Source organism: Pseudophryne corroboree, chromosome 6 (assembly GCF_028390025.1).
Source record: "Pseudophryne corroboree isolate aPseCor3 chromosome 6, aPseCor3.hap2, whole genome shotgun sequence".
Lineage (NCBI taxonomy): Eukaryota > Metazoa > Chordata > Amphibia > Anura > Myobatrachidae > Pseudophryne > Pseudophryne corroboree.
In genome coordinates, this window is record NC_086449.1 from 729,051,221 (window position 1) to 729,070,109 (window position 18,889).

The following is an 18,889-nucleotide window of genomic DNA, read 5'->3' on the forward strand; positions in this document are numbered from 1 at the left end:
GTGAATGGTTGTGCGTCTTTGGATGCAGCTGCTTATAGTAACATGCCCGTATCTGCTCAGCCACCCACCTTACCTCCCGGGAATGCCACTGAATCTCACAGACCGAGCCCCCAGTTCTTAAATTTACAGTATCTTACAACCATAATCATTTACTAAAGGTGTATAACTTATACTGTATATACTTATGTACGTTTAACTGAGGATAAGATTTGCAGGCTTAAAAAACAAAGGTCTACTGTGGCCGGAGAGACTAGCCAGCCACACGTGTAATGGCGTCTGCGGCACTGAAGGGGTAAACCCTCGTGCCCAGCGCCATGTTGCGGACTGTTTAAAAGTTTGTTGAATCATGTGTTTTACTTTTAACATGTCATATGTAGTGCTCTGTGCACCATTGCAGGAAGGCATGTTTAACTGTATCTATTTTATATTCAAGACAGGCTTGGTGTATATTTAAAGGAAAAATGCAGTTACTATAGATGTCTGAATACGCATCTCTTATCCTCTGGAAATAGGAAGTGGCATGCTAATGGCCCTGTTCTATCAGAGAGGTGTGAAGGACAATACCTTTTGATGTGTAAGTTCCTTAGAGAGAGATGCTAATCATTGGGTTTATGGGCTTGGATTTGATATACGATCCCTGAATGGAAGATAAAGGAAGGAAGACTGTTTGTTTGTATTGTAGCCATTCCTGTTGTAATCTTAAACACTGGGATTGCCTGGAGATGTGAATGACCAGAAACATCTGTATTTTGAAGATATGTGATAAATTTATCAATAGTGAATGTTAATCTGATACCAAACGTTGTCTGGGTGACAGGAAGGAGGATATTGTTTTATTGCACTTATATCCTTGTAAAATGTAATTTATTGGTATTTTGTAAAATAACCTGATTGGTTGGAGAAGACAGGGAGGGCTTACCCCCCTGTGGTACTGTGTGGAAAACTGACATAAAAAGGAGACCTGCGTGCCTCCAGAGTTGTAATTGTAACATCTTCTTCTGCTGAAAACATCTTGATTGTATGCTGTTGCCCCTAGCAATAGGGAGGAGCCTTTTTAAAGGTTATTTGAGCAATAAACACCTTTGCCTCAAGAAGACTGCTTCATCTTGTGACCTACAGGGTTAGGCCAAACCTAGCCCCGTTCTCCGGCTGTCCAGGGAAGCACCTGACGTCTCCAAGCTCCGCCTTCCGCCAGCTACCGGTAGAGGCCTAGCAAGTGGCTAGAGGGGATTCGTCAACACCACACAGGTGTGGTAAGGCAGTGCGTCGGCACATACAGTGCAGAACCGTGGTTCCAAACGCCACGGCAGGTTAGGAGTTTGGTGGTGGCAGCGAGAACCCGCCCACAACGCAGTGGGTGGAGTCAGTAACAGGCGGTTACTGACGGTAAGCGGGAATCCCCTATGTGGTCAGGCCTCGTGCGGCTTGACCTTCCAATCTGTGCGCAGTCGACGGGACGCGAAAGCGGCGAGTGCTTTCGTACGGTACCGTCCTGTCACAGAAATTGGTGGCATAGTGGTGGGATATTCCCAGGCGGCTTTTCATCACCCGATTGGAGAAGCCGAGTTACTCAGGAGAGGAGTAACTGCAGCGCAGGAGAACGCACAAGATGGCGGAATTCAGCGGAATGTCCAAGGAGGATCTGGAGATCGTATGCCAGGGGAAGGGTGTGGATATCCCTTCCAACGCGTCCAGAAGCGTCATGAAGGCGGCGCTCAGGAGCATGGAGGAGTCTCATCGGGCGGAGGTGGAAAGCACTGACGGCGTCAGCATCGCAGAGGACGGCCCAACAGTGGACCTTCGTAAGGAACCGGTGAGAACCACAAGCCCCGCCCTCTCTCACAGCAGCAATGTTTCCCAGCAATCCCTAGCAGGGCCAGGATCCCAATGTCCCAGGGGGGGCAGTACGGATAGCCTAGCAGATCGGCTAGCGGAATTGGGGGAAAGGGCAACGGAGCAAGAGCGCTTGATCATCATCCAGATGTGGCGTGATGAGCGGGCACCACAGGCCGTGGTACCCCGGGAGCCGTTGTCAGCTGTTGTACACAGATCAGGACGTATTCAGTTTGCCAAGTTTGCAGACAGTGATGGGGACATTGATGGACATTTACAAGTTTTTGAAAGGACTTGCAAACTACACGATCTACCCAAGTCGGAGTGGGTGAGACACCTTGTGCCCACTCTGCATGGAGAGGCCTTGGAGGCCTATCGAGGAGTGGCGACGGAGGACTGTGGGAACTACGACGAAGTCGAGAAGGCCCTCCTCCAGCGATTCTTCATCACTCCCGAGTCTTACAGGAAGAAATTCAGAGACTTGCCTAAGAATCCTAGCAGCACCCATGAGCAGTTCGCCACCCAGCTGCGGCAATACGTGGTGAAGTGGGTGAAGGATTCGGAAGCCACTACATGGGACACACTGATCGACCTGATCTGCAGGGAGCAGTTCTACCGCAGGTGCGCCCAAGAAGTGAAGGAGTGGGTGCTAAATCGGGAGCCACCCAGCTTAAAAATGGCTGCCCAATTAGCCGACAAATATGTGGCAATTCGGCCACGGGGCCAGAAGCGCCCAGCGAGCAGTCAGCTCCAAAAGACTGCACCACCAAGGGGACCCCCCTCTTCAACTCATCACCCCCAAAGACAAGCATCTTCCAACCCGGGTGCTCTTGGCCAGCAACCGCACCGCAGCGTCCCTGCAACTGATCAGAGATCATCGGTGCCACGACTGGAGAAGAAGTGCTACGGCTGTGGGAAAATCGGACATCTGAGGATGAACTGTCCTGCATCCCAAGCACCCCAGACTCGTGCCCCAAATCCGAGTGCTGGAGCCCGGATCGCTTGTTTGACGAGAGATGAGCCTGCAGAGACTGTTCCCCCTCCAGTCAGTCCGATGGAGTGTGGCGAGAGACAGGTGCACTCTGCGGAGAGAGTCACCTGCATGGCCAAACAGCCCCTACACAACATGTGGAGGCACCTGCAGCCAGTCCACGTGGGACCCCTGCAGGGAGAAGGCCTAAGAGACTCTGGGGCCTCAATCACTGTGGTGAGCCCCCACCTTATAGATCCTGCTGCAGTATTGCAGGGTCGCACTGCCACGGTCACCCTGGCAGAAGGAACAGAAAAAGCGGTTCCCATGGCAAGAGTCTACCTGGACTGGGGAGCTGGACCAGAGTTGCGAGAAGTTGCCGTCATGGATGGTCTCCCAACTGATGTGGTCCTAGGAAATGATCTGGGTGGTGGGATCGTCACTATGTTTGTTGGCGCCATTCCCCGGAGTCAAGTTCCAAAACCACCATTGACATCAGCTGCTCCAGCACAGCCCAGCCCAGAGGAAAAGACTACAGCTGCTAGACAACTGCCAGCACAGCCAACCACAGCATCAACCAGCCCAGAGGAAAAGATTACAGCGGCTAGATCAGTACATCGACCCCGCATGCCTTTTGCCTCTGGTATGCCCACGTCCACTAGCAACGCAGAGGATGTCGGTTCCAGCTCGTTTGATCCTGTGGGGGTGCCCAATGATGCTCCTGGCCCAAGTGGTTTGCCAACTCCGGCGGTGAGTATGAGAAACCACACTGACTTTTCCATGACTGACCCCTACCAGACTGACCCTAGTAGTCCCCACCTAGATCCCCCTGTAGAGTGTCCCAATTTAGGAGAGATTGAGGGCCACAGGCAGGAGTTTAGGGAGGCTCAACTCTCTGACCCATCCCCGAAAGGCATGAGGCGCCACTCTGGCAGCGGCCTTGACAGGGTTGGGGCAGGAAGTTTGACCGGGCGTGAAGGGTTAAGGTACAGGGTAGACAGAAAAGTGGGAGGGGATAGACCAGATAGGGAATGTGTCCAACTGGTCCCCTCAGGGAACGTTCCTGCGCAACCGGTGTCGGTTGCCAGCGAAACCCCTTTGGACAGCAACCCGGAGACAGACCGTACCCTGAAGTGCCTGACACAGAGCTTACCCTGGTCTGGAATGTCGGATGACGCCCAGACCAACTGTAAGGCTGGTGCCATGCGTTGGCAGCTGGGGCACTCCAGCGTTTGTGTTGTCTCTGGGCCTCTGCCCATAGGAGAACCCTCGCAGCAAGTTGCTGTGGACATAGCAGGTCCCCTGCCTGTGCACAGTAGATTGGGGAAGACACGCAGCCTCCCTGTAGTGAATGCCACACAGGATCCAGAGGCTGGTGGTCTGGCCGCCATCACTGTGGCACAGGTAACGGACGAGGAGGAAGGAGTAGGCCTAGGTGACAGGGTAGGTTTCCCGAGTCATAGGTCGACGGAGGAGGATTGGAGGGCAGGTCTGACAGTTAGGGCAGACAGTTGCCAGATAGGTATGACGGAGGTGCAGTGCCTGGGGCACCATGTGGGAGGAGACAGGGGTAGGCCCAACCCAGAGGGGGTGGAGGCAACCAGAGGCTGTCCCCGACCCACATCACCCAGACCGATACTGACCTTAGAACCTGTAAGGCCCTACGGACATGTTGTCATTGACTTTAGTCCTGTAGTGAACCCCTTGACAGAGATGGCTAGGAAGGGCATTCCCAAGTCAGTGGAATTTTGCACCCGCTTGCGAGTTGGCATTCCAGTCATTGAAAGAGGCTCGGGTACCCGCTCCAGTGCTGATGGCGCACATTCTTGACCAGGACTGTGTGTTACGAACTATTGCGCCACTGCACGGACTGGGAGCAGTACCGAGCCAGAAAGAGCCATATGGGCAGGAGCACCCTGTGGCCTGGTTGAGCAGGATACTGCTATTGTGGGAGGTGGGGTATGCCACAGTTGAGACACCTTGGGTGGCACTTGTTTGTAACCGGCCCCCCACCGTGGTGACTTACCACCTACCTGTTAGGTGGCTGCAACCTACCTTGGGGGAATTGGACAGACTTTTGTGGTGGAGCCTTGAACTTGGACTTCAGGTGGACTATTTGAACATTGTGCACCCACGAAGAGAGGCCCACTGCACTATGGATGAACTGTCTAGGCCGGAGCCTACACACCCTAGGTAGCGTCCCCTTCAACACAAGGGACTGCGGGACCAGGACCCAAATCGTTGGGACATGGGTCCCTGGTTGACCCGCTTGAATGGGGGGGATGAATGTGGCCGGAGAGACTAGCCAGCCACACGTGTAATGGCGTCTGCGGCACTGAAGGGGTTAACCCTCGTGCCCAGCGCCATGTTGCGGACTGTTTAAAAGTTTGTTGAATCATGTGTTTTACTTTTAACATGTCATATGTAGTGCTCTGTGCACCATTGCAGGAAGGCATGTTTAACTGTATCTATTTTATATTCAAGACAGGCTTGGTGTATATTTAAAGGAAAAATGCAGTTACTATAGATGTCTGAATACGCATCTCTTATCCTCTGGAAATAGGAAGTGGCATGCTAATGGCCCTGTTCTATCAGAGAGGTGTGAAGGATAATACCTTTTGATGTGTAAGTTCCTTAGAGAGAGATGCTAATCATTGGGTTTATGGGCTTGGATTTGATATACGATCCCTGAATGGAAGATAAAGGAAGGAAGACTGTTTGTTTGTATTGGAGCCATTCCTGTTGTAATCTTAAACACTGGGATTGCCTGGAGATGTGAATGACCAGAAACATCTGTATTTTGAAGATATGTGATAAATTTATCAATAGTGAATGTTAATCTGATACCAAACGTTGTCTGGGTGACAGGAAGGAGGATATTGTTTTATTGCACTTATATCCTTGTAAAATGTAATTTATTGGTATTTTGTAAAATAACCTGATTGGTTGGAGAAGACAGGGAGGGCTTACCCCCCTGTGGTACTGTGTGGAAAACTGACATAAAAAGGACACCTGCGTGCCTCCAGAGTTGTAATTGTAACATCTTCTTCTGCTGAAAACATCTTGATTGTATGCTGTTGCCCCTAGCAATAGGGAGGAGCCTTTTTAAAGGTTATTTGAGCAATAAACACCTTTGCCTCAAGAAGACTGCTTCATCTTGTGACCTACAGGGTTAGGCCAAACCTAGCCCCGTTCTCCGGCTGTCCAGGGAAGCACCTGACGTCTCCAAGCTCCGCCTTCCGCCAGCTACCGGTAGAGGCCTAGCAAGTGGCTAGAGGGGATTCGTCAACACCACACAGGTGTGGTAAGGCAGTGCGTCGGCACATACAGAGCAGAACCGTGGTTCCAAACGCCACGGCAGGTTAGGAGTTTGGTGGTGGCAGCGAGAACCCGCCCACAATGCAGTGGGTGGAGTCAGTAACAGGCGGTTACTGACGGTAAGCGGGAATCCCCTATGTGGTCAGGCCTCGTGCGGCTTGACCTTCCAATCTGTGCGCAGTCGACGGGACGCGAAAGCGGCGAGTGCTTTCGTACGGTACCGTCCTGTCACATCTACAAAATATTGTACTGTATAACTGTACCTACAAGTGTTCCTTTTCTGCAGTGAAAAACTTTAGGACTGCACAAAGGGTTGTAGCCTATACATATGAGAAGGTTTTTATATATTATAAGCCTTCACAATACCCCATAACTGGAACTGGGTTATTACACACTGAGGCGTAATCCGGGTTATTGCGGTAGTATGAAAGGGATATAAGTTAAACTTAATCAGTTTGTGAACGAGGCAGCTACCTAGGGTGAAAAGATTGTCTGAGTCTCCAACAAACCTTCTGTGCAAAGTCCCAAAAACCTGTAACTACAAATCAGCCATTCACTTCCTATATCAGGCATTCCCAACCACGGTCCTCAAGGCACACCAACAGTGCAGGTTTTAGTGATATCCAGTCTTCAGCACAGATGGTTAAATCAAAATAACTAAGGTACTAATTAAGTCACCTGTGTTCAAGCCTGGATATCACTAAAACCAGGACTGTTGGTGTGCCTTGAGGGCCGTGGTTGGGAAACACTGTCCTATATAATAAAAGGCTAACACTGCCCCTCACCTCTATGGGGGCCATTCAAGTGTTTTGCATGCCGGCGGACACTAGGTGGCAATTGTTGCTTAGTTCACACAAAGCCGCCGGCGCTGACAATATTGTTATGTCGTTCGGTAATTTTGTCGGGCTTGTAACTAGTTTATTGCATAAATTGCACAACATCATTGAGATTCGTTAGTAAATAACCTTTCTGTATAAAAACAAACAAACTATTTATTTGAATATTTCTAAAACAGCTGAAGTTTCAAAAGCGATGGCAAATACTGTATCTATTGCAATTCTAAATCCTTACACAGGGGGCAGTGTGTCTGCATAATCATCACTGTGTTTAACTGTTTTGAGACCTGTTTGCACAAAAGAATAGAAGTGTACTAGAAACTAGCAACTAAGATATATTTTAGCAGAATGAAACCTCAATAAAAAGGGTTGTAAATTACAATTACCATTTGCCAGACTCTTACAATTCTGCTTCAATCAGTGATTGTCAACTGACATCTATCACTCTCTAATGACAATATATTTTTATGGTGTTATACTACAGAAATAAAACCATTACAATCAGACTCTATATATCAATGCATACTATAACGACACCTGCTGTTAATGATTGACAGCAAACTACATTATACAGTATTGAATGCTACAATCTAGTATGAAGTTAAATAACAATAAAAAGTAATTGCAAGTACACTGATTGTCTTTTTTGTTTATTTCTTTTTTTTTAGATAATATAATGTTTTTATAATATATTGAAGAGTGAACATGTATAATTTGATGGCTGATGTACAGTATAACTAACATTTATGCAAAATACCTAATTCAATAGAGTGAATTTTAACTGAGCATATTATTTTGCCTGCAGGAAATGTAAAGGTCTCTGCTGACCAAAAACTTCTGTGAATGTATGCGAAAGATTTCTTATCTGGTTCTCCAGAACTGCCAAGGACTGTCAGCCTTTAAACCCGTGGCATTTAAATGCTTTGATATTCTGTGCAGCTAAATATCAGCGCTTATTAATATGTAACTGCTTATGAAATAAAACTATTACAGGTTGAGTCTCCCTTATCCAAAATGCTTGGGACCAGAGGTACTTTGGATATCGGATTTTTCTGTATTTTGGAATAATTGCATGTCATAATGAGATATCATGGTGATGGGACCTAAATCTAAGCACAGAATGCATTTATGTTACATATACACCTTATACACACAGCCTGAAGGTCATTTTAGCCAATATTTTTTATAACTTTGTGCATTAAACAAAGTGTGTCTACATTCACACAATTCATTTATGTTTCATATACACCTTATACACACAGCCTGAAGGTCATTTAATACAATATTTTTAATAACTTTGTGTATTAAACAAAGTTTGTGTACATTGAGACATCAAAAAACAAAGGTTTCACTATCTCACTCTCACTCAAAAAAGTCCGTATTTCGGAATATTCCGTATTTCGGAATATATGGATATGGGATACTCAACCTGTATTTAAAAAAAAATAATAATAATAATACTATTTTCAGCAAAAATAAGGGAATTAAACATTTGTGTACAAATATAAAAGAAAACAGACATAATTTAGTATAAGGCTATATAATTATTAATGATATAAAAAAACAGCACTTTTCAAATGAAGAGAACACATAATAGGTACAAAATCATTGCCTTGGTTAAAAATCATGTTTATTGGGGATGTAGTTATGTGACCGATGGTCTAAAGCATACCCAACCTGTTCATTGTTTGGTTTTTGTTAAATTACTTCTGATTCCAATACTTTAACATCAACATAACAACCAAATTAGTAAAGCAACAAACATCAGTTGGAATACTAATATAATACATGTATAAAATGTATAATAAACAGCATTCTTCAGGATGAAGTTATCCAATAAATCACAGTAATTAATAATAACCAATAAATCACAGTAATTAATAATAAAATTGTTACATCAGTGACGTGCCTAATGTTACAATGTTTTCTGATTGAATTGAAATAAATATAGCTTTCACAACATGAAAGAATCATGCAATTATTTTATTGCGGAACTTGGCAGTTATGCATATATTTGCTAGTTATTTTTTATTAACACTTATTTATATAGTGTCAGCATATTCCATTGTGCTTTAATATTGGGCTGCAAATGATAATCTCTGTGTTACTATGACAGAAGTCACAGTGTAGTAGTGTAGCCTGGATACGGGTATGATGTACCACTTACCTTATAACCAGCATTTGGAAATCCCTAAGATCGTTCTCGGAGTCTCTTGGTGACAGAGCTGCATCCTCTTTGCAGTGAAAGTACTGTTATTTAAATAGTGTTCTGTTCCAGCAATCTCTGATTGCCAGCCAATCACAGCTTGTCACACTTGATCTAATACAGGAAAAAAAAATCTAGGCGGAGAGACCAGACCGATCACTGATATAGGCTCCACTCTAGCAAATGATCAGCATCCCTCAGCCTGGGAAATAGGCAGTGTCAGCTCTGTGTGAGGGAGGCGGATACTGGAGTGGATGGTGCTTTGTATGATGTGTTATAAGGAATTCTGTCTGTGGCTTCAAAGATTACAATCATCTGTCACATGAGATATTTGGTTTGAATAATGCACTATGGATCCTGTTGTGCTCACTAATGATGGGAGATTATACATTAATAAACAATATGAGATGGGCGTCTTTCAGTGAAGTACAATGACATAGGGTAGGGAGTCGGGGAAATTAGATTTTTTGTAGCAGGCATTGTGTAAATGAAATAATCATATTGCATTTGTTATGTATTTAATTATTAACTCTGCCTTGTCCTCAACAAAACATTTTGTGGGACTAACACTGTTAATGAAATACATGGAATAAAAGAGCTGAATGCACAGTGTAAGAGGAGTTGGGAAAAGAGGCATTTTATTTCAATGTAGTTTTTTTTTGCTTTGTAATAACTTGTACAGAATATATATCCTCTGCATATTCCCACCTAGTTTATTTCAGCTCTCTGCTCAGGTAAAATAGAACTCATTAACATGATTAGAGATGAACGGGTTCAGTTCTCAGAGAACCGAACCCTACCGGATTTCACGCTCTGAGCCCAGATCCGAGTCAGGTTCGGATTTTCCCGCCTGACTTGGAAAGCAGAACGAGGCAAAACGAACGTCATCATCCCGCTGTCTGATTCTCGTGGGGTTTGGATCCCATATAAGGAGCCGCGCGTCACCGCCATTTTCACTCCGGCATTGGAGAGTGTCTCCATTCTCTCAGTGTCCTCAGTGTCCGTGTCTTGTGCTGCATCTGTCCAGTCACAGTGGTTGTGTCCTCTGCTGCCATATGTCCAGTGCTGCTGTATAGGGGGGATGCGGTCAAGATCCCGCCGGACAAAATCCCGGCGGTCGAAATACTGACACCGGGATCCCGACCGGCACAACCTCGACATATTCTCCCTCTGTGTGTGTCCACGACACCCATAGAGGGAGATTAATTTAGTGTGCCGACAGTGGCAAGCGCAGTGAGCCCGCAAGAGGCTGCGTTGCGCTCAGCCCCCTGTCGGGATTGTGCCAGTCAGGATCCCGGTGTCGATTTCCCAGCGGGAAGGGGCTGCGTTGCGCTCGCCCCCGTGTTGGGACTGTGCCAGTCGGAATCCCGCCGGGATTTCGTACTGATCCCGTATAGGGTGCTGTGTTGTGCTGCATCAGTTCAGTGGTAGTGTATTTGTGCTGCATCAGTCCAGTCACAGTGGTATCCTCTGCTACCATATGTCCAGTGCTGCTGTATAGGGTGCTGTGTTGTGCTGCATCAGTTCAGTGGATGTGTATTGTGCTGCATCAGTCCAGTCACAGTTGTGTCCTCTGCTGCCATATGTCTAGTGCTGCTGTATAGGGTGCTGTGTTGTGCTGCATCAGTTCAGTGGATGTGTATTGTGCTGCATCAGTCCAGTCACAGTTGTGTCCTCTGCTGCCATATGTCTAGTGCTGCTGTATAGGGTGCTGTGTTGTGCTGCATCAGTTCAGTGGATGTGTATTGTGCTGCATCAGTCCAGTCACAGTGGTATCCTCTGCTGCCATATGTCCAGTGCTGCTGTATAGGGTGCTGTGTTGTGCTGCACCAGTTCAGTGGATGTGTATTGTGCTGCATCAGTCCAGTCACAGTGGTATCCTCTGCTGCCATATGTCCAGTGCTGCTGTATAGGGTGCTGTGTTGTGCTGCATCAGTTCAGTGGATGTGTATTGTGCTGCATCAGTCCAGTCACAGTTGTGTCCTCTGCTACCATATGTCTAGTGCTGCTGTATAGGGTGCTGTGTTGTGCTGCATCAGTTCAGTGGATGTGTATTGTGCTGCATCAGTCCAGTCACAGTGGTATCCTCTGCTGCCATATGTCCAGTGCTGCTGTATAGGGTGCTGTGTTGTGCTGCACCAGTTCAGTGGATGTGTATTGTGCTGCATCAGTCCAGTCACAGTGGTATCCTCTGCTGCCATATGTCCAGTGCTGCTGTATAGGGTGCTGTGTTGTGCTGCATCAGTTCAGTGGATGTGTATTGTGCTGCATCAGTCCAGTCACAGTGGTATCCTCTGCTGCCATATGTCCAGTGCTGCTGTATAATAACAAGTCCCTTACAGTGTTGCTGTGTTGTCCTGCATCAGACCAGTGGTAGTGTCCTGTGCATCAGTCAGTCCAGTGACCAGTCACCGTGGTATCCTCTGCTGCCATATGTCCAGTGCTGCTTGTATAATAATAACAACAAGTCCCTTACAGTGTTGCTGTGTTGTCCTGCATCAGACCAGTGGTAATGTCCTGTGCATCAGTCAGTCCAGTGACCAGTCACAGTGGTAACCTCTGCTGCCATATGTCCAGTGCTCCTGTGCCGCATATTGTGTTATATAACTCCAGAAAAATAATGGAGAACAAAAATTTGGAGGATAAAATAGGGAAAGATCAAGAACCACTTCCTCCCAGTGCTGAAGCTGCTGCCACTAGTCATGACATAGACGATGAAATGCCATCATAGTTGTCTACCAAGGCCGATGCCCAAAGTTCAGTAAAAAGACCCCAAAAAAGAAATTTTAATGGTCGGAGGAGAAACGTAAACTTGCCAATATGCCATTTACGACACGGAGTGGCAAGGAATGGCTAAGGCCCTGGCCTATGTTCATGACTAGTGGTTCAGCTTCACATGACGATGGAAGCCCTCATCCTCCTGCTAGAAAAATGAAAAGAGTTAAGCTGGAAAAAGCACAGAAAACAACTGTGCATTCTAAGATGCTATCACAAATCCAAGTGTGTCGGCGGTTGCAATGCCTGACCTTCCCAACACTGGTCGGGAAGAGGTGGCTCTTTCCACCATTTGCACGCCCCCTGCAAGTTCTGGAAGGAGCGCCCACAGTCCAGTTTCTGATATTCAAATTGAAGATGTCACTGTTGAAGTACACCAGGATGAGGATATGGGTGTTGCTGGCGCTGAGGAGGAAGTTGACGATGAGGATTCTGATGGTGATGTGGTTTGTTTAAATGAGGCACCGGGGGAGACACCTGTTGTCCGTGGGGATGAAGAAGCCCATTGTAATGCCTGGGCAAAATACCAAAAAAGCCACCTCTTCGGTGTGGAATTATTTCTCCACAAATCCGGACAACAGGTGTCAAGTCATCTGTTGCCTCTGTCAATCTTAATAAGTAGAGGTAAGGATGTTAACCACCTAGGAACATCCTCCCTTATACGGCACCTGCAGCACATTCAACAGAAGTCAGTGTCAAGTTGTGAAACTTTGGGTAAGAGTGTAAGCAGCCCACTGACACCTAAATCCCATCTTCCTCTTGTACCGAAGCTCCTACAATGCACACCACCAGCTCCCTCAACGTCAACTTCCTACTCAGCCATGAACGTCAGTAGTCCTGCAGGCCATGTCCCTGGCAAGACTGACGAGTCCTCTCCTAACCGGGATTCCTTGGGAGGATCCTTGAGTGGTACGCCTACTGCTGCTGTTGCTGCCACCGCTGCTGTTGTTGCTGCTGGGAGTCGATTGTCATCCCAGAGGGGAAGTCGGAAGACCACTTGTACTACTTCAAATAAACAACTGACTGTCCAACAGTCCTTTGTGAGGAAGATGAGATATGACAGCAGTCATCCTGTTGCAAAGCGGATAACTGAGACCTTGACACTTATGTTGGTGTTAGACGTGCGTCCGGTATCCGCCATTAGTGCAGTGGAATTTAGACAATTGATGGAGGTATTGTGTCCTCGGTACCAAATCCCATCTACAATAGATTCCACTTCACTAGGCAGGCGATACCGAGAATGTTCAGAGACGTCAGAAAAAGTGTCGCCAGTGTCCAAAAAAATGCGGTTGTATCCAGTGTCCACTTAACCACGGACATGTGGACAAGTGGAGCAGGGCAGACTAAGGACTATATGACTGTGACAGCCCACTGGGTAGATATATTGCCTCCCGCAGCAACATCAGCAGCAGCAGCAGCACCAGTAGCAGCATCTCACAAATCCAAACTCGTTTCTAGGCAGGCTACTCTGTGTATCACCGCTTTCTGTAAGAGGCACAACGCTGACAACCTCTTATAGAAACTGAGGGACATCATCGCGCATTGGCTTACCCCAATTAGACTCTCTTGGGGATTTGTGATATCGGACAATGCCACCAATATTGGGCAAATTCCAGCACGTCCCATGTTTTGCACATACAATTAATTTGGTGGTGCAGATTTTTTTTTTTAAATGACAGGGGTGTGCAGGAGATGCTGTAAAATTGCGGGCCACTTTCGACATTCTTCCACTGCATGCCGAAGACTGGAGCACCAGCAAACACTCCTGAACCTGCCCTGCCATCAACTGAAGCAAGAGGTGGTAACGAGGTGGAATTCAACACTCTATATAGTTCAGAGGATGGAGGAGCAGCAAAAGGCCATTCAAGCCTATATATCCACCTACGATATAGGCAAAGGAGGGGGAATGCACCTGACTCAAGCACAGTGGAGAATGATTTCCGTCTTGTGCAAGGTTCTCCAACCATTTGAACTTGCCACACGTGAAGTCAGTTCAGACACTGCCAGCTTAAGACATTCCCCTCATCAGGCTTTTGCAGAAGCAGCTGGAGAAATTAAAGGAGGAGCTAAGACGGAGCGATTCCGCTAAGTATGTGGAACTTGTGGATGGAGCCCTTCATTCGCTTTGCCAGGATTCAAGGGTGGTCAATCTGTTGCAATCAGAGCACTACATTTTGGCCACCGTGCTCGATCCTAGGTTTAAAGCCTACGTTGTATCTCTCTTTCCAGCAGACACAAGTGTGCAGAGGTGCAAAGACCTGATGGTGAGTAAATTGTCAACTCAAGTGGAATGTGACCCGTCAACAGTTCCTTCTTCAATTTCTCCCACCACTGGGGCTGCAAGGGAAAGGATACGATTTTATAGCGCACCCACTGGTGGAGATGCAGGCCAGTCAGGAGCGAAAGCTGACATCTGGTCCGTACTGAAGGACCTCCCAACAATTACTGACATTTCTGCTGTCACTGCATATGATTCTGTCACCATTGAAAGAATGGTGGAGGATTACTCTGAAAGAGTGTTTAGTGCAGCCGGTAACCTTGTCAGCGATTGGAGTAGGAGGTTACTTCCAGAAAATGTGGAGAAGATGATGTTCATCAAAATTAATTATAAAGTCTTCCGGGAAGACCTTTACCAGCAATTGCCTCCAGAACGTACACAGGAACCTGTGATGGTGGATGCCAGTGGGGACGAATTAATACTCAGTGAGGAGGATGTACACGGTGAAAGGGGTGAGGAATCGGAGGATGATGATGAGGTGGACATCTTGCCTCTGTAGAGCCAGTTTGTGCAAGGAGAGATTGATTGCTTCTTTTTTGGTGGGGGCCCAAACAAACCAGTCATTTCAGCTACAGTCGTGTGGCAGACCCTGTCGCTGAAATGATTGGTTTGTTAAAGTGTGCATGTCCTGTTTATACAACATAAGGGTAGGTGGGAGGGTCCAAGGACAATTCCATCTTGCACCTCTTTTTCTTCTTTGCATCATGTGCTGTTTGGGGACTAGTTTTTTTTGTGACATCCTGTCTGACACTGCAGTGCCACTCCTAGATGGGCCAGGTGTTTGTGCCACACACTTGTGTCGCTTAGATTGGCAATCGAGCTACCTCATTGCACCTCTTTTTCTTCTTTGCATCATGTGTTGTTAGGGGACTAGTTTTTTTTGTGCCATCCTGTCTGTAACTGCAGTGCCACTCCTAGATGGGCCAGGTGTTTGTGCCGCACACTTGTGTCGTTTAGCTTGGCCATCCAGCTACCTAATTGCACCTCTTTTTCTTCTTTGTATCATGTGCTGTTTGGGGCCTTTTTTTTTTTTTATATCTACCCTCCCATCTGCCACTGCAGTGCCACGTCTAGATGGGCCTAATTGTTTGTGTCGCTTGGCTTAGTCATACAACTACCTCATTGCAATTCTTTTTCTTCTTTGCATTATGTGCTGTTTGGGGACTAGTTTTTGAATAGTGCCATCCTGTCTGTAACTGCAGTGCCACTCCTAGATGGGCCAGGTGTTTTTGCTGCACACTTGTGTCGCTTAGCTTAGTCATACAGCCACCTCTGTGCAACTTTTAGGCCCAAAAACAATATTGTGAGGTGTGAGGTGTTCAGAATAGACTGGATAAGAGTGGAAATGATTGTTATTGAGGTTAATAATACTGTAGGAGCAAAATTACCCCCAAATTCTATGATTTTACCTGTTTTTATGTTTCCCCCCCAAAAAATCATCCAGATCCAAAACCAAAACCAAAACATGAAAGGGTGGTTTTGGCAAAACCAAGCCAAAACCAAAACAGGAAAATGGAATTAGAACCAAAACCAAAACACAAAACACGAAAAGTGCCAACCGCACATCTCTACTTCTTGGTCACCTCCCTGACTAGGGCTCTTCTCCTTCGATCGCTCCGTTTAGACGGCCGGCCAGCTCTAGGAAGAGTCCTGGTGGTTCCGAACTTCTTCCATTCATGGATGATGACGGCCACTGTGCTCATTGGGACTTTCAAAGCAGCAGATATATTTCTGTACCCTTCCCCAGATTTGTGCCTCGGAGTCGGGACAATCCTGTCTCGGAGGGCTACAGAGAATTTCTTTGACTTCATGCTTGGTTTGTGCTCAGACATGCACTATCAAGTGTGGGACCCAGAGCCGGTTCTACACCTTGCGGCGCCCAGTGCGAAAGTTTCCACTGGCGCCCACAGTATGTGCCCTCTGTAGCTGTGCCCCCTGTAGTAGTGCCCCCAGTAGCTGTTCCCCCAGTAGCAGTGCCCCCAGTAGTAGCGACGCTTTCAAAGCCTAAAAGAAAAAAGAAAATACTTACCAGCCTCGCTCCTGTTTCCGGACCGCTGTTGCCGCTGCTGCTGTCTCCGGGCGCCAGCTCCGCTCTATGGGAGAGACGTAATGATGTCTCTCCCATAGCAGCGCCGCACTGACACTAGGGGTCAATTTTGACCTCTAGCGTCAGTCAGTGATGCCGGCTGTAGCGGGCGCACACAGCGCTCGCTGCAGACGGGGAGTGAAGGAGTAGCAGTAGCAGCTCTTGCCACGGCGGCGCCCTCAGGGTAGCGGCGCCCCGGGCAAAAAGCCTGCTGGTGGGACCTTATATAGACAGGTGTGTGCCTTTCCAAATCATGTCCAATCAACTGAATTTACCACAGGTAGACTCCAATAAAGCTGTAGGAGCATCTCAAGGATGATCAGTGGAAACAGGATGCCCCTGAGGTCAATTTTGGGCTTCATGGCAAAGGCTGTGAATACTTATATACATGTGGTTTCTTAGTTTTTTATTTTTAATAAGTTTGCAAAAATCTAAGAAAAACTTTTTTCACATTGTCATTATGGGGTATTGTGTGGAGAATTTTGAGGACAAAAATTAATTTATTCCATTTTGGAATAAGGCTGTAAAATAACAAAATGTGGAAAAGTGAAGCGCTGTGAATATTTTCTGGATGCACTGTACACTATAAGATTATCTGTCCAATCTGGCTTTTTGAAACAAAAATCTGTTAATGTCTGGGAGCAATTTGCTCCCAAAATCCGGAAAATGGATAATGGTTGTTTGGATAAATTTGTTAAATCAAAAAGATTTAACTAATTTGTCTGAATGCCTATTTTTGTCTGTTTTCCAGTGTTTGAGAGTAAATGATCAGTTGTTATTTGCTCCCATATTTTGACAGATTTTCGTTCCAACCAGAAAGACTGGACAATCTTATAACGTGTATCCATCTTAAGTTGAGATGTGTGCCTGGAAATTTTTTGGGTTTTGGTTTTGGGGTTTTTCTTTGTGTTTTAGTTATGGATTGGTTTTGCCAAAACCACCCTTGTGTGTTTTGGTTTTGGTTCTAATTTGTTTTGGAAAAAAAAATGTAAAAACAGCTAAAATCACAGAATTTGGGAGTGTTTTTGTTCCTACATTATTATTAACGTCAATAACATTCATTTCCAGTCTATTTTGAACACCTCACAGCTCACAATATTGTTTTTATCCAGTTTAGCTGGATGACTAAGCTAAGCGACAGAAGTGGGTGGCACAAACATCTGGCACATCTAGTAGTGGTACTGCAGTGGCAGACAATATGGCAGTTTTATAAACTATGCCCTAAAAATGCTCCAAAGAGCACATAATGCAAAGAAATAAGGTGCAAGGTGGAATTATCCTTGGGCCCTCCCACCCCCTTATGTTGTATATATTAAACAGGACATGCACAGTTTAACAAACCAATCATTTAAGCGACAGGGACCGTCACTTGTGGGTGAAATGATTGGTTTGTTTGGGTCCCCACAAAACATTTTTTTGGAAGGACTTCCTCCATTAAGTAATTACTCGAGGATGTTGATGAGGAGGTGTTAATTACATTATAATCTTGTACAATAAATTTCACGTCTTCGCCGCAAAATACGTAATTTGGAGGAGTTGCCTAGATGGCTAACGTTCCTACCTCTACTAAATTTGGCCTCACAAATGGAGCAGATGCTTTCATAAACATGGTCAGGATTGGGGTAAAAATAAGCCCACACCCAAGACGTGACTTTTTTGGTGATATGCCCAGGCATCGCAATGGCTTTCTTTTTATCATGGTTAACAACTACAGCCACCGGTGGCTGACTTACACAAACAACATCATCATTATAAACATCCTCACTGTCAGATAGTACACACATATCCCCCTCATCCTGTCTCACTTCCACACACGAATCCTCAATTTGTATTATGTCCTCCTCATCAGATTCATCACCCCCTCATCAGATTCATCACCATCTTTACTTGTACTGCTCCCCACATGTGCAGATGGTTCAGAAATGGTAGAAGGAGGTAAACAAAAGAGGCTTCTCTATGAGTATAGTGTGAGAAATGTCAGACTCACACATAGCTGACATGGACACCCCAAGAATATCCTCAAGAATGTCTGATGGTTCTGATTCTGAATGCGCAGTTTGTCTTACTGCCTCTGCAGCTAACATTCCTTTTGATTCTTTTTTCTTTACTACTCTAAAATTAAATGATTTTACATACCCTGACTTAAGCCCTCTTTGCCTCTGGGCATCTGCCTTAGCAGACAATGTTGATGGAATTGCATTGTCAATGTCATGACTAGTGGCAGCAGCTTCCACACTAGTAGTAGCCTCCATTTTTATCAACACAAAGTGGGGTTGACCTTCACTGACAGCGTCGCACAAATGAGTCAGAAATGTATATTATAATTACACACTGCTGTTGACTTCACTGTCAGGGTTGAACAAATGAGTCAGAAATGTAAATAATAATTACACACTGCCGTTGACTTCACCGACAGAGTTGCACAATATGTGTATGAGTAGGAAATAATATACTGCGGTCTGACCAGCAATGTCACAGTACTTATGAAAATAAAATAAAAATTGTATAGTACACTGGGGTACAGCACAAACAAAAAAATACAGAATATATAGATTTATAATTTTAGGCTTTTTGTTTTTAGCTTTAA

General features: G+C 45.9%; 1 protein-coding gene across 2 annotated transcripts in view; it reads right to left on the minus strand.

Moving 5' to 3' along the window:
• Nucleotides 1-18,889, minus strand: part of LOC134935625 (carbohydrate sulfotransferase 1-like) — a 201,586-nt gene that overhangs the window by 65,377 nt on the left and 117,320 nt on the right. Inside the window, exon 1 of one of the 2 annotated variants that reach the window (XM_063930561.1) lies at nt 9,125-9,336. The exons of the other annotated variant lie outside the window; for it this stretch is intronic. The gene's annotated coding sequence lies outside the window, so the exon portion shown is untranslated. Of the gene's footprint in view, nt 1-9,124; nt 9,337-18,889 lie in introns of those variants that run through there. 2 annotated transcript variants of the gene reach the window in all.